Source organism: Balaenoptera physalus, assembly GCF_965194825.1.
Source record: "Balaenoptera physalus genome assembly, chromosome: 2".
In the NCBI taxonomy this organism is placed as follows: domain Eukaryota; kingdom Metazoa; phylum Chordata; class Mammalia; order Artiodactyla; family Balaenopteridae; genus Balaenoptera; species Balaenoptera physalus.
The window spans coordinates 2,926,532-2,942,319 of NC_138883.1; the positions used below are offsets into that span (position 1 = coordinate 2,926,532).

The following is a 15,788-nucleotide window of genomic DNA, read 5'->3' on the forward strand; positions in this document are numbered from 1 at the left end:
CTGTGAAAACCTTCACTATAATTATGACTCCCGGAAACTAATGTTTTAGTATTTTGATGCTACTGTTGTCCTAAAGGTGACATTATCCCAATCAGTTAGTCAATTTAGCTTTTCTCTCCACTTAAAGAAATGAAGTTTCCAACAAATATGCTTTTGGGTTTTGCCATAGAATCAGTGTTTTAATTGGAAAGGAAATCAGGATATCAGAACAGCAGGCATGATATCTTTCTTGGTAGAATGGCCTCATAAAAGTTACCAAATAACCTCCATTAAAAAAACACGGAGTTGGGAATTCCCTGGCGGTCCAGTGGTTAGGGCTCTGCGCTTTCACTGTCTAGGGCCCAGGGTTCAATCCCTGGTCAGGGAACTAAGATCCCACAAGCCTCGCGTCGAGGCCAAAAAAAAACATGGTCAAAAACCAGCATGGAGCAAACGCTAGGAAAAAGTAAACCATGAAATGAAATTACAGGGCACTTTTTTATTTCTTGCGAATGAAAGAGATTTAGGTCATTTCAGCATGACACAGCAGCAGATTTGGGGGGAAGGGGCTTTCTAACATTTACACCCCTCCCCTCGCCACCACCTTTTGAGACTTTCTACCTACAAGGAGAAACCTCAGGGACAGCAAAGTGCTGCCGCCCAGGTTGGGGCCCACTGCTCTGTTCCCCACCGCAGACCAGGCCCATCGCGGGGCAGACCGCCCGACCCGCTTGAGCTCCCGGTCACAAAGGGCCTGGCAGGACCCAGAGGACAGCACGGGAAACATCACAACCGGAAACCCACTGACCAGTCGCAGCACCAGGACTGTATCTACTGGCAAGAAGCAACAGGACTGCACACCGTCAGATGCCACGCTACCACAACAAAGCCAGGAGGGGAGAAATCCTCTTCTCGCCATTCTCAGGGCCCTGCAAGAGGCCCCGGGTGGGCCCATGGCACCTGCCTTCCCGACACTGGGTCTCAACGCCCACTTCCCAGAAGCCTTCCCTGGCGAACCCCGCCAGCCAGGAGCTGTCCTTCCCTTTTCTGAACCTCCATCATACTTCCAGTCCTCTGCACAATCCACTAATTCACTTCAGCCTACACTGTATGACTTTTCTAGCTTCTTCCTAGTGGGTCTTCACTCTCTAGCTGCGCAGCCAGCTCCCTGAGGGAAGGGTGGTGAAATCTTCATTTTTCCTCACCCTCCCTGGCACAGGCTTCAGTCCTGGTGCTACCTCAGTCAAATACCCACTGGTTTCTGGCATCTCCTTCACCATGCACAGGGGCCAAGATGCCCCGGACTTCTGCAGACCATGCCCTCAAAGGCAGGTGCGGTATCTCCCTCAACTTAGCACGATAACTAGAACATTATGGGAACTCAAGGCACATTCAACATCAAATTAAATGAGAAAAAGACTCCCAAATCCCAGTTAACGATCTACTTATCTCGAAGAATACAGAATTCAGCAAGAGATTCCCACCTGATTTCCGGAGTTGACAAAAACCAACACAGTCACCTGCATTTATGACATCTCACCACCCGCCAGCCTCACCCCAGTGAGTCTGCACAGGGAGACAAGCAATTCTGGCCCCCAAAAGGTTTTGATGCTTAATGATAAAAATCTCACCTTCTCCTTCCTAGACTGGTCAGTCCCCCACCCCTCACTATGTGTAGAATAGTGCTGTGCAGACCACAGTTAGTAAAGGCCCTCCAAAATGAGAAAGTCATTTTGTATTTTTTAGTTAATTATGAATAATAGATATTACACAAGCACATATGATGTTTTCTGTTTAAAATCGCATTGTCTTCTACCTCCATGAGCTCCTTTGGACCCAAAGCCTGCTGCTATGGCACAAGATGCCCCATCCCCATTCACCTCTCTCTACTGCCCTCCTGCCCGCAGGCATCCGGCCCTCTCTCACACTGGCTTCGTTCCTTCTGCCCAGAACTAGTCTAAGCATCATCTCCACATTTAGGCCTCGGCTGCCTCTCCCTGGTCGTCTTCCAAATCCACTGGCCTCACCTCCTTCTTTCTCACTTTGTAGCTCTCTTCCCAGTTTCTCTCTGTATCTGAAGTCAATATTATGACTCTCCTCCCCCAGCAAAAAATAATAATAATTTTTCTTCCTCTATAAACACTTGTAAAGAAGCATGTAGGGAGGGTCCTGATTCCATGGAACTGATGCAGAGGCCTTGGCCATAAGAGGTCTCCTCTGCTAAGTTAACAGTTCTTAAATTGACCATTACAAGGAAACTCAGCTATTGCATAACATTTAATAGGTTAGATCACTTGCTGTTTGGACAGTCTTGCTCTACAAAGATGAGAAAATAGAGATGGGCAAATTTAACGCAATTTCCTTTGTTTGCTTGCGCTAGCCTAGACTTGCAACACCACAGTGACAGTTTTTCTTGAAGTACAGCTTTAACATCATAAAAAGGACTTTAAGAGACTGATAAATCATTCTCATCCTTCAGCTTATTAGCACATCTATCCTGACACCGCCCACCCACCCCCACCCCCCAAGGCCCTTCTTGCTTTGCACAGTGAACAATTAAAGGGATTCTAGCAGGGCTGTTTACAGAATCAAAATCCCAAACACAGGGGAAAACAGCAAGCAGCAGCTCAGATGTTTCAGTTAAACGAAGGACTCTCTTCAAGGCACGAACAAGAGTAGGAATATTTTGATAGTATTAACAGAAACAACTGGCCGCTGCTATTGCCTGTTTCCAGTGGAATGTCTTTACACCCTTCTTTACAAGGAGTGAAGCCATCTTATTAATTCCAAAATTAATGGATAGCATCCAAGGAAAATAATTGGTCTTCTTCCCCTCACAGAAAAATTCACATGAACGTCTTAAAAAAAAAAAAAAAAAAAAAGCTGGAATTCTCCCTGCCAGCTCTCTGCTTTCCCGGCTTCTGCACTGTGACAGCTGGAACAGATGGCATCTGGGTGAGACACCTTACATCTTAAACCTCATCCCTGATAAGGTCTGATTTTAACTAGTGATGTGGGAATCCCAGGTCTGTCAGGGTTTCTGTCCTGAGCACCTACTCACCGGATTTCCAATCTCATGTATTTTACAGTTTTCACACTGATAAGGCTTATTTTTGTTTTGGCCAAAGAATTTTTCACCTTGGACTAATTCTCAGTATACATATTGTCACCACACGGTGAAAACACAAGTATTTCCCTTCATTTGAAAAACGAACGTACACTATTTTGCCAGACATCCTACATAGGATGCAGTCTTTTAAACAGGCCATTTTCAAAGACGTGAAAGGAGAAGATTTTAGCACCAACTGATGGTCCACATGGTCATTTCTTTACATAAGGATTTTATAGACATATACAAGATTACAGAACACAACATTTCCAAAAGCTTCACCAGCAAACGCTAGGGGAAAAAAAAAATTATGGCTCCTCCTCAGTTGTATGCTGTGAATGTAAATTAAGAAGCGGTGACAACGCTACTCAATACAGCCTTTATGACTCCACAAAAAATAAATGAATAAATAACACACACACACACATACACACACACACACACACACTCCCCATCTCATTCTGAAAACTGATTCACGGCTTAATACGAAAAACATGAAATAAAATTGCTTCCTTCAGACAGGAATAAAGACGCAGACGTAGAGAATGGACTTGACACGGGGAGGGGGAAGGGTAAGCTGGGACAAAGTGAGAGAGTGGCATGGACATATATACACTACCAAACGTAAAACAGATAGCTAGTGGGAAGCAGCCGCATAGCACAGGGAGATCAGCTCGGTGCTTGGTGACCACCTAGAGGGGTGGGATAGGGAGGGTGGGAGGGAGACGCAAGAGGGAGGGGTTATGGGGACATATGTATACGTATAGCTGATTCACTTTGTTATAAAGCAGAAACACAACAATGTAAAGCAATTATACTCCAATACAGATGTTAAAAAAAAATTGCTTCCTTCAAATGGACAATTATATGAAGGCTTCTTAAATTTCAAAGCACGTCCACAACACACCATCCATTTCCATTTTGCTGCTATGTTTTCAAGTGAAAGGTAAAGAATTTTTTTCCACACGGAATTCTTTCTACAGGCCTAAATATTAAATAGATGTCCCCAACGGGGTGACAGTGAAAACGTGGCAAAGTGTGCAGGAGCAATTAACCAAAGGCGGAATGTGTGCATTTCGCCCCAAACTGGATCCCAGTACCCGCCTGCCTCCGAGGCCACTGCAGCTCTCCGATTATGAATCAGTCAGAGGTTCATCTGCAGAGGAATGACTCAGTATAAACTTTTAAATAATGGCTTAAAAAAAAAAAAAAAAAAAAAAACTAAGCCAGCCCAGGGTGAACACGTTCGGCTATGTAGACACCCGAATCGGTCCGCTCCTCACCCCGCAACACACAGCCTCGCAGGAGATGCTGATTTCTCGCCACCCCGAGGGGGGGTCACGTTTCCAAGAGGCCTCGGCGCCCCGTTTCCTGAAAAGCTGCGGCAGCCCCGGCCCGCGGGCCCGGCCGGGCCGGAGGACAAAGTTTCCCGAAGTTGAGGCGTCCGGGGGGCGGGCGGGCCCGGGCTGGGGCGAGGCGGCGCCGTACCGGGCACTCGCCGCCGGGCGCCGGGCCTGCGCCGCCCCGGCCCCGCGCCGACCGGCCCCGGGCCCGCCCGCCGCCGAGGGCGCGGGATGGAGCCGCCGGGGATGGAGCCGCCCGCCGCCCACCACCCGCCGGGCCCCTTACCCGCGTCCGCGCCGCTCGGCCGGCTCAGGGGCGCCGGGCGCGTCCTCCGCCGCGGTCCGCAGCGTCCTGCTCCCCGGGCAGCCCCATGTCGGGGGGCGGGGAAGGGCCGGCGGCCGCCGCCGCCGCCGGCTGGAAAGTCCCTGCTGGGCTGCAACCCGGCTCGCGCACGCGGCGGCCGCGCCGCGCCGCGCTCCCTCGCCCTCACGCACCCTCTCACAGGCACTTCCTCTCGCGCGCTGGAAATCCCCGCCGGCCGCTGGAGCGCGCCCCGGCGCGCGCCCGCCCCGCCCCCGTCGCCAGGCCCCGCGCGCGCGCGCGTGGGAGCTGCGGGAGCCCGCGAGCGCGGCCGGCCCCACGCGCCGCGGCTCCGCGCGCCCCCGCCCGGCCCGCGCGCGCCCGCCGCCCGTTGCTAAGCCCTCCCGCCCGGCGCCAGTCGGCCGGCCTTAGCAACGGCGCCACGGCGCGGGCGGGGGCGGCCTCGGGCGCCCGCCGCACCTCCCCGCCGCCGCGCGCTCTCCCGCCCCCCGGCTCCGCGCGGCCCTCGTCCCGGGCCTCCACCCCTTTCCGGGTCGAAAAGCCACGCGAGCCTCGTGGGGGCCCGAGAGGTGCAGGTCCCCTCGCAGTCGGGAGCGATGGCGTCACCCGGTTCAGCAGGGAGCCACCCTCGCTCACACGCACATGGACACACATTCAACACAGTCTCACACAACTACTCACAGACACAGGCTCAGACACACTCAGCCAACATGCGTTCTTACACACTGTCCCTCACACTCAGACACACATGCTCACAAGACATGAATACTCTCACAGACACGTTCACACGCACTCGGAGACACACTTGGTCACAGACACGATCACGTGCTCTCACACTTGTACACGCATTCACACACCCATGCTCCCTCACAGCCATGCACACGGCACACTCTCACACATACACACTCGCTCCTACACTCGTTCCCTCTCGTCCGCACGAGCAGGTGGTGGAGCTGAAGGAGACTCGAGACTTCTGGGCCCTGATCTCCTTCACTAAGGGGGGAGCTGTCTCAGCGTTGGTTTGGTTGGCATTTCCTTGCTCCCTGGGGTCCTCCCACACCCAGGAAGTTGTGTCTTGGTCAAATGTGAAGAGTATGGCCAGTTTGCCATAAGCTCCCAGAGCTCCCCGCTGGCCTGGGGCCCCAGGACAGAGATCCTGCTGCCCCGTGCACCCCTCTCCTCCCTGGACCCCACGCCTTCAGGGGCTTGTGCAGCCTCCAGAGCCAGGGCACTCACTTCTCCAGGGGCCTCGGCCCTCTGCCCCACAAATCATGAAGGATTCCCCATGGTCCTCTAAGACGGTGTCCAGTCCGGCTGGGCCTGGCAAGATGGGGCGCAATGGATGGCCTGTCTCTGCGAGGCTCCAGGCCAGCCAAAGAGCAAGGCCACCTCTGCACGAGTTTACAAGCTAACACTGAGGAGACGAATGGATGTTTCCTTTTTCTCTGCTCAAGAAGGCTCATAAAGATCCCTAGACCAGCGCTGAGACCTGTGTGACCAGCTTAAGCCAGCCTCCCTTCTTATATTTCTCCAATGACTTGTTGAATAGAGGCAGGAAGTCCAGCATCTCCTCTGGAGGCTTCCTCTGTGGAACATTCCAGAACCCTCGACAGTCCACGGCTCTGGCCCCATCAGACCGACTGGTACTTGTTCTCCAGCCACAGAGGTGGGGATTCGCCCAGGCTACAGCAGCGCCCCTGCTTGGGCCACTGAAAGGACACAGCTGAGTTCAGACAGAGAACCCAAGATGGCTGTTGTTCCCCCAGCACCCATGTCAGGGCGACAGGCCAGCCCCAGCCAACCCTCTCACACAGACCCCTGGGCTCCGACCCGAACCTAGGTCACCAGATGAGCGCCTCCTTCCTTCCCTCTCTGTGGCTTCCGCTCCAGAGCCTTGGGTGTCCTTTGCTGCCTGTCAGAAGCCGTAAAGACCCTGCCCTCAAAGGCCAGGGTCCACACTGCTTCCCACGCCCCCGGCTCCCAGGCCTCTGTGTATCTGCCCATCTCCTCCCAGGTCCCCAGGCCTGCTCAGGCCACAGTCCTGGGACACTGTCAGCCGGGTCCCACTCCCACCTCCTGCCTCACACTATATTGGGATCTTTTTAAGACTTTGCCAAAATCAGAGTTTGCCAAAAATTCTCTAGGCTGGACTATTCTTGGTTCTTTTAAAATAAGCAACAAGGTAGAAGTTTCAAAGACCCGTCAGAGGGGTTTTCTACAGCTCGTTTTATCCTCTACCAAAGCAGTATCAAGCAGCATTCAGAATGAATAGATTCAGGTACAAGCCGTGGCTGAGCCCTCTGCCGGGGAGTGAGGACCTGCTCCTTCTCTTCTTCCCCTTCCTCCCCCTTCTTTCTCTTCTCCAACCGTCAGCGCAGTTCTGGATCCCCTGCCTTGGGGAATTGGAGGGGGAGCAGCACAAAGAAGTTTGCCCCAAACAGGGCAACGGCTTTGGGGGCGGGCGTTCTGTCCTCTGCAGTTTCGGCCGCTGGGCAGCCGTGATGGGCAGCGAGGAGAGCCAATCACAGCTCTCCTCGCTGCATTTCAAAGGCAGAGCTCTCTGTTCCCTATGGCAACGTGTAACAACAAGCTGACACCATTTCTGGACAAAGAAATTTCTCGCAGGAATTTATGTAGCATTACGTGTTCTGTTTGCTGCATTTCTGGGAGAAGTGCACACAGATATTAGAGTGACTCAAGTACAAAGGCTCAGAAGCCATTCCTGTCTGTCTTCCAGAGAGGAGGAGAAAGTATTCACTGTTTAGTGTAAGGGGTCTTCAGGCCTACGAGAGGGGTTTCATCAGACCTCTCCCCGAGTGTGACGATCAGACACACAAGTGACACCTCCCCACTCTGAGACCATCAGCCCCCGTGGGTCTGACTTGGGCTGAAAAGTGCTAGCAACTTCTCCCACTGAAACGTATGAAATACCACCTCAGGTGGGGCCTTGGCACCTGGCAAAATCAAAAAGAGTTCCACTAATTGTTCAGACAGGTGGCTTCCAAACTTTTTGAATACATTTTACGTTACAAACACCTTGTGTATAACACATGTGCATTTATACACACACATACATAACAGTACTTAATCTCAAACATGTGATGTCCTCTGTTAGTTTCTATTCCATTCCTTTTATTTTTTAAATGCTGCTTGTGACTCTCTCCACTCACTGTTGGTTCATGACCTGAAGTTTGAAAACACTATCATAAACTAAAACAGCTGCTGAAGATGGTGGAAGTGGCCTGGCGTTTGGGGGTGGTCATCGTGGGAAAGTACCCCTCTCCCTCCTGCTCCATCATGAGTGTGCACGGCGGTGCTGGGCTGCAAAGCCAAGGACTCCAGTCCCCCCTCCCCTGCCCAGCCCAGTCCTTCAAGGAGACCCTGGCTAAGAGCAGAGGTGCCCCTTCTCCGGACAGGGATGGCCAAAAACAAATGCAGAGGAAATGGGGCCTGGAGAGGCCCAGGAGGCCTAAGGGCGGGTATGCAAACACAGCCACGGGTTTCGTGCAAGTGATGAGAGAAGGGAAGGCAAGGTGGGAGATTTGTGTAACTGGCCACAGAAAGTTTTAATTTTCTCTCATTTCTGTGGGCCTCTTGGGAAGATGAAGGTATCCTCATTTTAGGGAAACCTGGTTTGGGATTTGTGTGCACCCTCACACAACACACACACACCCCACCACCACCACCAGCAGCTCTGGCACTTTCCCCCAGTCCTTCAGGAGTACATGAGTCCCAGGTAAAGGCCAGCTTCCCACAGGCAGCCTTGACTAGAACCCCACACCCACACTTCACTTCCGAAAAATAAATTCAACTCCACCAAGAAAGGGGGATATTTTACTGCAGACCGCATGGGAGACAGGGGAGAGGGTTTGCATCAAGCTCACACAGCAAACTCATGAAACCCGTGAGAAGCTGAGTGCCTGCCTTACGATCCCATTCAGAGGCTCCACCTGTCTTTGCGGTCACCGTCCCTCTCCCCCAGCCGTTGGGCTCCTCATAGCCTCTTTGTCCCCCCCGCAACTCAGCTCCGGCCTTAGCTGGCAGACCCTGCTGGGCAAACGAAAGCCAGTGGCTGGTGGAGCAGTCCCCTCGGGAGACCCAGCTCATCCCACCCCGGCAGCATCCAAAGTGAGCTCTGCTCCTCCCCACACGTTAGAAACAAGGGAGAAGGTTATCAGGTCCAAATCAAGTCTCAGATTAACGAGACAAACTGTTTGAAAAGAACAAGAGTTCTAAATCGTCAAAATTGCAATATGCCATCTCACTACGAATACAGGCCACTGTGGTGCCCTTCCTCCTCTCTCAAGGCTGGTGAGGACAAGCCTGCAATGTCACATGATGCTGGATCAAAACAGCTAATTCCACCTTCCCCTGGCCCCTCAGTTCATTTGGTCAAGACCTGCTTGCTGAGCATGACCCCTGCCCAGCTCTCTTCTAGCATGAAACCAATGAAACGCTTGTCCTTTGGGAGTTCACCTTCTAGCAGGTGTAGACCAAATAAACAAATCACAAGTGAATCTATAACAAGAGCTGTGACCAAAGCTAGAGAAGAGGAGGGGAAGGAGGGAGGCCTGGAGCAAGTGGCCGAGGGCTGGCGGATCAGGTGCAATCTGAGTGTAGGCCCGAAGGAGGAGAGGAGGGTGCCATGCGAACATCCGTGGGCAAAGCATCCGGGCAGCGGGAACAGCGTGGGTAGACACCCTGAGGTCAGTGAGCATTGGGGAGGCCAGCGTGGCTAGAGCCAGTGAGCAGGGGAAAGTCACAGAGGATGGAGGTGATGTGGGGCTTTGGGGAGGGGTGGAGACGCAGGGCCTTGTGGGTCATCACCAGGACTTTGATTTTGCTCCGAGGTAGGGGCCATTGTAAAGTTTGATTGATAGCTTGCGTTCTACCCAAACTAACCCTGCGTTTGATCATACTTCATTGTCCTTCAGCCAATAAACATGTGCCGGGCACTGGGCAAATCCAAAGGGCGGGGCGTGACTTTGCGGCGTGGTGAACGCGATCACAGCCAAGGACGCCCGGCGCTGGCAAATGGGCACACACACAGGTGTGAGCCATCAACCAGAAACACAGACCTCCTGGGCGCCGGGGTGGGCGTGTGGTGTGAGCTCTCGGGCCCAGTGACCCACATCCGGGACTCTTCCAAAGAAATAAGACCAAACGCCAGGAAACCATTAGGTACCTCCCACCTTCAAAGCCAGAGAAAGGGAGTGGGTATCACCCTTTATCTGGTGGCCGTCAGGGTGGTGTTCTAAACCCAGCCAACGCTCAGAGAGCCGCGTTTGCTATCGGATGGGGGCGAGAACCCAGAGCACACTGCCTGGGCCAAGCACCGCTGTCCCGGAGGCCAGGGCTCTGGCCACAGCACCGCTGTCCCCACAGAGTGGCCTCTGCTGAGCTGCTCTCAGTGGCCGAGGCCCTGGGAGGAACCGAGGGGCCGTCCTTATCACCTCAGACCCCACGGCTGCCCCTGGCTCACCTGCTCCACCCACACTGGTCTCCAGGGAGCCTCCGTGGACCCAGGTTGACTCACCCTCGGGGCCTTTGCCCACGCTGTTCCCTCAGCCCAGAATGCTCTTCCCCCCAGCTACTTACATGATTTACTCTCTCTTCCTTTGGGTCATAGACAGTTGAGGCGATTCCAGATCAAAGATTCGTGTCCAGGACTCACCGCAGTGCACCTCCAAATGGGCCCCTGGCCTGACACGATGCGAGGGACAAGCTCCCCAAAAGATCCCAGTGATGAGTTCCCTTGGAAAGGTGAACAGGAGGAATTCACTCGAGCAGGAGAATTCTAGAGCAGGAATCGAAAAAGCAGAACTCAACTCATGACTAACTAACTGTATGATCTTAGGAAGGCACTTTACCTCCCTGGCCCCGGGTTTCCCCTTTTGCAGAACGGAAATATGACTGCCTGCCCTACCCCAAGGGGGCTTTGAGAAGGCGGCTGAGGCCAGTGGGGACCATGCAGCCAGTGTGTCCCTGAGAGGTGTCATGGTACACAGAAGGCGGGCACAGGGCTGTATTTCTGATGCTGTTCCCTTTATTACATATAAAGGATTCACCCAGCTTCCCGGGGAGGGAGGGATTGTTTTAATTTCAGGTGTCCGTGATCAACTGCCATGAGTAAAAGTCACATCTGCCCCACTGTTTTTCAGGGATGTTACCTAATGCTTTCTCATCACACTGTCAGGGATGTTAAATTGACGACAAACTTGATGATCAATTCCCTGAAAAGTATTTTCTGAGGGATTGGTCCCCAGACCTACACTGGATACGACAAGCTGTCGGAATTGTGCCAGCCCCTTTACCTGGGATGTGGTGCTTTTCAAACTGCAGTTTGTAGTCTACTAATTGGTTGAAAAATCAGTTCAGTGGGTATGACCGGCATCTTTTTAAAAAATGAAATGAAATAAAATAAGAAATAGCAAAATGCTTCTTACTGACTAGGTCAGTGTAGTTTTGTGAAACTTTTGTTTTAGTTCTGCATGGGTATACACAACTAAGTTTGTCTGTCTTGAGGTAAAATGTATTTCTTGTTGTAGGTTCTGGTGCAGACGTTCGAAAAGCCACTATGCTAATGGAAACATGAATCAAGTGTATGTAGTTTAAAAGTTATTTTCCTCACGTGTGCTGACACATCTGTCTCGTGTGTCCTGCCCGTTGGAATTTCCACCCACTCTGAGGTGAAATACTCAAAATTAGTAGCATCTGGGTTAATGAGGTTTGTTATATTCAAAAAATAAACGATGGTGCGGTTCAACTTGCATGCGTCCTCCTGAAGAGTCCTGAGCGGAGGACCCTGGGCCCGCTTCTCTGTCCACTTCACTGCCAGAGGCTTTGGTCCACTTGGCCAGTTCCCTCAATCTCTCCTTGGTGGAAAGCCCTGGGCAGCCCTTAAAACATGTGGCTAAGTGAATCAAGGCAGGAGGGAAGGGAGGGAGGGAGGGAGGAACGAGTGGACCATCTGCCCCAGGCCAAATCTTTCCCAGACACTTCATGTACCTCCAGTTTTGCTTCATCAGTAAGCGGCCCCCCACTCAGGACTCTGGCCTGGGGGTGGGTTCATGGCTGGGGCCACCTCCAAGTCTCCGCACAAGAGAGGTTTACCGTGCGGTCGTCTGTCTAGAAGAGTGTCCGAGGGCTCGTCTTGAATCCTCATTGCCAGCACAAGTGCAAGTCCTCTGTTTAATGTGTGGATTTGGGGCGGATCTGGGGTTGTTGAAGATTGGGGATCTTTGGCCACTCCTTGGGCTCACCACTGAGGGCGGATTCAGAGGAAACCCGGGGCCTGGCATGTGCCCGCCCCAGGCCGATCAGGAACCCGCTCTAGAACCCTGCGGATTTCACGTCTGGGGAGCTGCCACCCTAACCAGGTCTTTGTTCTTTCTCCCCAGGTTGTGTCTGGGGCAGCCCAGTTGTACTTGTGTCTTGTGATTCACTTGAAACGTGTGATTAGAAAGCCTGCTGCAACCAAACTTGGGAGTATTTTAAGGCCTCGAGCATAAGCTGAGGCCGCTGGGGGGTGAGCTGGTGTGAAGGAACACAGGCCAGCCCATCCTTCCACAGTTGGGATGGAGTTTCCAATCTGGAGGCCCAAAGGGATCTAATTAGCCCTGCAATGGCCATACCTCCTTTGTCCTGGGTGACAAGGATAAAACATCAGCAGATTTACAAATTCAGGCTCTCCTTACAGCTCTGGCTAATGTATTGTTCTAAGACGTTAATTTCCGTGGATGATTTGCAACGTGGGTGATTTTTCAAACTACCAAGTCTGAATTTCCCTCTACTGTTTTTCAACATGGACCCAAATAAGCTCATTTCACAGGGCAGAAGCTAACATTGTTACGTGCTGATGCCTAAAATGACAGTCTTGGGGCTTCTTTAAGTAAATAATTATTTTCTTTGTAATTAGCAGGCTACCTCAATAACCTGCTTTATCAGGCTAACAAGAGCTTGCTAAACACCAGCTGTATGGTACTTCCTAAAGCTGGGGGGGGGGCAGAGCTGGCGTTAGGAGCCTTGAGGACACGACTAAAGGGACAGGACTGGCGCGGGTGTCCACCTGGGCTCTCTCCTGACCCTCTGGCCCAGGGCTCGGGTGTCTTGGGCCCATCCCTGCACCTCTTAGGTGGTGTTCTGGCGGATAATAATAGGCACCAGCCAGTTTAAGTCAGTGGGCCAGAGCTCACGTGAGACCTCCCTGTGAAGCCGCCCCGCGGAGGTGAGGCCTGCGGGGGTAGGGGACACTCGGGCGCTTGGGCCATGAGGCGGGGTGGCTCTGTTGACAGGAAACGGCCTTTCCTCCCTTGCTGTTTCTTTTTGAGTATGAGGCAAACTAAAAAATTTCCCCACAGATGGTTAAGGAACCAAAATCGGACGCTCTAACTTTGGTTTGGGGATTTTATTCTTCTGACAGAGCACTTCATTCTGCGACTCCAAATGCAGAAACTGCACAGCCAGGGCCCCAGAATCAAGGCTTTTCTGGGCAGCGGCTTCCAGGTTGCTCCCCGGAAAGGGTACCATTGGGCCCTGGGCTTCCCTTTGACCCTGTCCTCTCCGGGAAACAATTTGAATAGGCCTGCGTCTGTCTGAAGTCACCTGGGTCATTAGGAAATGGGACTCGGGTAAATATGACATCTCTGGATTCCTCAAAGAAAACAGAAAGTTAGAAAAGGATTAAGGAAAAGTTCCCCAGTTTGTCCAGAGCCTTGATTCCATTTTTTCTCCCACCATTTTTAAGGATAAATAGCATGGATTTTGCCCCAGGATCAGTAAAAAAATAACATCCACTTATGTATCTCTGAAATAGTCATTCATTCATTCATTCATACACTTAACAATGTTCACTGGACACTTGAGGAATGGGATCTATCCCAAGCCTGTTCCACTTGTAAACCCCCAAAAGCTGCCCAGCCCGGCAGGGGGTGGGGGAGTGCAGTGCCCCACCCTGTGAGCCCAACTAATGCTGCTAGTAACTGCCTTTGAAGGCACCTCCCCGAACCCCTCTTTAACCTCACTCTGCGCGAGCTTCGAGCTTCATGACCCCTGGGATGGATTTGGAAGCGAGGCAGCCGTGAACTCGCTGAACATGATTCCAGAATTGTGTATTGTGAGGTTTTTGCCCCTGGACAAGGGTCCAGCTGTCACCATATTGTCAGAAGACCTGAAACCCTAATAATGCAATAGAACCTCTGACATTTGCCCAGAAAACAAGACATCCTAAACGTACAACTCCTAATACCTTTTATAATTAGGCCAAATCCAGTAGCATCGTTCAGCTACACACGTAGAAGCTAGGATCTTTCAAAAATGCTGGGATTTCCTCCAAGCCATTCCCTGCCACTCACAACCCCTCGCCACACCTTCCTATCATCGGCCTGCCCCTCACCAACCCCGCCACCCTCCCCTGTTCTTCCCCCCACCCCATCCCTCCCACGCCCGCCGCTCACCATTCCTCCCCCATCACTCCTCTGCCAGCCACTCTCCCCGTACCCTTCCCCCACCCACCACTTCCAGCCTCCTGGGTGATGAAGGGTGTCACTCATCCCCCAGACCCAGCTGTTAAGCAAAGGCTGATGAGTGGGCAGCCTTTGTGGCTGGGAACCAAAGCCAACGCCTCTAAACCTCATCGTAACCCTGAAAGCTCTGACCCCAGGAACCAGCTTTCCTGGCCCTTGCCCGCTCTCCTAGTCCTTGAAAACTCTAGGTCCTCTTGTCTTGCAGAGTTGCACTCCCAGGATTACAGATCTGCTCCAACAGGCTGGAGAGGCACACAGCAGGCGGAGAGCAAGTCCAGACAAATTTCGGTTCCTTTGGAAATGGGCGTGCTTCCAGAGTTTCCAACAGAGAAGACCTTTAACCGACCCCAGCACCGTCCCTTCTGCTGGGCAACCACAGAGGCACCTACTGTTTTGGAAGTTTCTCTCCTGCATCCTCTAGTGGAAAGGAGGTTAGAGGGGCAGAATGGCTTGCCGGAGACATGGAAGATCTGTCTGGCTAAAGACATGAGGGACCTGAGGTGTAGGAACTTCCACGAACATTCGTGGACACCACTGTGAGCCAAGCACTTTGAGAGGCTCTGGGGGTGGAAAGACAAATGACACTAAAAGGCCACACACACACACACACGGTAACCTGTGCAGGAGTGAGAGTGGAGGACCAGCAGTTTGGACACAGTATCCCAAGTCCTGGGGAAGTCCCATCTTATTGGTGTTCCTCATGATAATAGGGCGATGGACACGGTCTAAGAAGATCAGTGCACAAAAAATTAGATAAAAACGTAGGGGCTTAGACAACAACAATCATTTTATTATCTCTCACTGTTTCTGTGGGTAGGAATTCGGGAAAGGTTTAGCTGGGCAGGGTCTCTGTCGGGCGCAGTCAGACGATGGCAAAGCATGAACAGTGCGGGGCTGGCCGGGCATCACTCCAGGCGGGGCATCTGGGCTTCCTCATGACTCGGGCAGCCTCAGGGTCGACGGGCAGGCTGAGGGCTGCAAGAGCAGGCTTCCAGTCAGCAAGGCAGGACCTGGATCGCCTTTGATAACCTTCCACTGGAAGTCACGTAGTGTCCCTTTCGCCATTCCCTGGTGGTTACAAGCTAGTCACCAGCCCGCCCAGATTCAAGGGGAGGGGACATAGACCCCACCTCTCAACAGGAAGAGTGTCCAGGGCACACTGTGGGGAAACATGTACCCATTGGCTGCGAGCCCCGCCCCCCAGGCAGAGAGGAAGAATATAAACTGGGGTGCGTGGCTCTCATGAGCTGAGGCCACTCTCTGGAGGAGAAGGCAGCTTGGCTCGAGGCCAGCACGCACAGCAGCTTGGGATGGATACACCAGCCCTGTAAACGTGGTCTGGAAGGACTCTGTGGTCGATTGCAGAACAGGCACAAATCCCACCTATCCCTGCATCCATGCCCTTTCGCACTTGACTTTGTTACTCTTTCCATCAAGAGGAGTCTATTCCCCACTCAGGTCTGGGCTTGGCCATGTGACTTTCTTTGGCCAATGGGACATGAGCAAACATG

The 15,788-nt window shown here is 52.5% G+C and overlaps 1 protein-coding gene across 3 annotated transcripts in view; it reads right to left on the reverse strand.

Moving 5' to 3' along the window:
* The window catches only part of TRAF3 (TNF receptor associated factor 3), a 116,568-nt gene extending 111,553 nt beyond the window's left edge, over positions 1–5,015 (reverse strand). Inside the window, exon 1 of one of the 3 annotated variants that reach the window (XM_082451081.1) lies at positions 4,718–5,015. The gene's annotated coding sequence lies outside the window, so the exon portion shown is untranslated. The remainder of the gene's footprint in view (positions 1–4,717) is intronic. The other 2 variants (XM_082451082.1, XM_082451080.1) reach the window with 2 other exon arrangements.
* Positions 5,016–15,788: the final 10,773 nt, after the last annotated feature.